Genomic DNA, 2,918 nt, shown 5'->3' on the forward strand with positions numbered 1-2,918 from the left:
CCTGAAGCTGGGCCTTCAAACCGCCTCAAATACCTGAAGACCAGCCTGCACGTCATGAAGGAGATGTGGCTGGGTTGGGGACAGTTTGTGGCTTGTACACAACAGGGGGTCATCGGGCACAATTCCATCCAACCGTGTGTCCCTGCGCAGAGCCGTATCAAGGAAAACAGAGGATGACGAGCAATTTTTAAAATTGAACAGAACAGGGGCGCCTGGACGGCTCAGCTGGTCAAGCATCCGACTTTAGTTCAGGTCATGATCTCTTGGTTCGTGGGTTTGAGCCCCGCGTCAGGCTCTGTGCTGACAGCTTGGGTCTTGGAGCTGCTTCGGATTTTGTGTCTCCCTCTCTCTCTGCCCCTCCCCAATTCATGCTCTGTTTCTCTCTGTCTCAATAATAAATAGGAAAAAATTTTAAATTAAACAGAACAAACATCATTGATGGATTTAAAAAAAGAACTTGCAGCCTTTATAGAACTATGTTAGGCATTTAAGAGGAGGAATTGGCTGAATTCTTTCCTGTGAATTGTTTGCGGGGACATGAGTCACCCTCTACCTCGCTCTGGCCTGAGGGCAGTCTCCTACCGAGGGAAGATGTGTCCTCAGATGACTTACCCTGAGGCCTGCTACATAATTCAGGGGGGTGCAGTGCAAACTCTAAGTGCAGGGGCCTCGGTGCAGAAGCACACGGTCTTCAATGGTTCCACCGCCCAGTCATGGTGTTGTTTACTTCTAATGCCGCACGTCTTTGGGCGCTGTGATCCTCACAGCGCCAGTGTGGGCCCGCACAGGTGCCCAGGGTCCCATGGAGCAGCAGGTGCAGCACATGTCCGATGACCCCAGTGTCCCCTCAGGTCCCCAGGGGCAGAGGGTAGCAGCGACGCCCGGAGGCTCAGGGAAGCGAGCTGGAGAAAGCGCTCATCGTGGGGAACCAGAGGGGCTGCTGGGCACGGACCCACTGGGCTCCCAGGTCCGTGCTCCACTGTGCTATCAAGCTGCACTGTGAAAACACAAAGCTAAGCATGAAACTACTAAGGATTTCACTGTGGGGGTTGAAAGGATGTCCAACCTGGCAATATGGGGCCACGTGTGATGGAAATGTCACCAGGCCATGAAGCTGCAGCACCAGCAATATTTTATATCGTGAAGTAAGCAGTAAATAAAACGTCTTCCAAGTCACAAGGATGACCCAATAGTTAGTTTCACAAATGACCCACTCCGTTAGGAACAGAATAACATTTTCAACACGTTTGCTTTTCTCAACTGCTAAAACTTTTTTATTTTTTACATTGTTAGCATCTCTACAGTAAAAACATACAGTGAATATTAAAAAAATAGTTCATTTTGTTGCTCCTCCCATACATGTTTTGATAGATTTACTGGTTTTTTTTTTTTAATGTTCATTCATTTTTGAGAGACAGAGAGAGACGGAGTGTAAGCAGGGCAAGGGGCAGAGAGACAGAGTGACACAGAATCTAAAGCAGGCTCCAAAGCCTGAGCTGTCAGCACAGAGCCCAATGAGGGGCTCAAACTCATGAACCGTGAGATCATGACCTGAGCCAAAGCTGGACCCTTAATCTATTGATCCACCCAAGTGCCCCATTTCCCTATCTTAATTTTTTTTATTTTTTTTTAAATTTATTTTTGAGGGAGAGAGGCAGCATGAGTAGGAGAGGGGCAGAGAAAGAGAGAGAGAGAGAGAGAGAGAGAGAGAGAGAGAGAGACAGAATCTGAAGATAGGTTCCAGGCTCTGAGCTGTCAGCACAGAGCCCAATGCGGGGCTTGAACCCACGAACCATGAGATCATGACCTGAGCCGAAGCCAGACGCTTAACCGACTGAGCCACCCAGGCACCCTCATCTTAATTTTTTTTAATGTTTATTTATTTTTGAGAGAGACAGACAGAGTGCATGTGGGGGAGGGGCAGAGAGAGGAAGACACAGAATCCAAAGCAGGCTCCAGGCTCTGAGTATTTAGCACAGAGCCCAACCCTGGGCTCAAACTCAAGAACCATGAGACCATGACCTGAGCCGAAGTCAGGCGTATAACTAACTGATTTTACCCAGGCACGCCCCGTCCCCCCCACCCCCGCCCCACACATTTGTTAATGGATTTGTGAAACATCCAAAGAGAACTAAGGAGGTATGACTTGTGTTCCGGCCTAAGAAACACGCAGTCCACAAAACCAGGTTGTCCCTTACCCAGAAGGTGATGACATGACTTGCTGGTGGTTTCAGGGGCCGAAGGAGTACGGACTGTAAGGGCAAAGCATGATGTGTACAGGATTTGTACAGGTTTGTCTCTTCTTCACCCATTTGTCCAGATTTCTTGGCACGGGAACTGTGAACCTCCTGGACCGGCATCTGCCCAGATTGGTGGAGCAGAACTCCAGGGGTGACATTCTGGGAACCTGCTATAGTGACAAACAGCTCAGGTGGCCACAAGGCACCCATCCTTTGAGAACCACCGCTCAGTGTCCCGTCCCCCTGACTGACAGCCCGTAAGCAGTAGAGAACAACACCGTTCCTTCCGGAAACTCAATGAATGCCCTCTGGTTCCAGGTGCTGGGCTCAGTGTTACACACCACATGGCCAAAATGGCACAAAGTCATAGACACACCTTGTCTGAAGCTGTCCACACCCGCCACAGCCGTGTGGGGTCAGGCAGCACATTCTGAGGCCGTGGGTACCTGTCTCCTGCCCCTCCCCGCACCTCTGGGGCCAGGCCGGGCTGCAGGTGCGCAGGTGGGAGTTAGTCACCTCCTCCTTCCCGGGCTTCTCCGCTCTCCAGAGCCAGGTGGTGAAAAATACACTCGCCCCTTGTGCTCTTGCCTCTCCACTCTGTTGGCACAATCCCAACTCGCCAGGTAGCAGCAAAAACTCCAAATGCAAATACCTTATGCTCAGGAAACAGATTCCTGC

The sequence above is a fragment of the Suricata suricatta genome, chromosome X (genome assembly GCF_006229205.1).
Source record: "Suricata suricatta isolate VVHF042 chromosome X, meerkat_22Aug2017_6uvM2_HiC, whole genome shotgun sequence".
Classification (NCBI taxonomy): Eukaryota; Metazoa; Chordata; class Mammalia; order Carnivora; family Herpestidae; genus Suricata; species Suricata suricatta.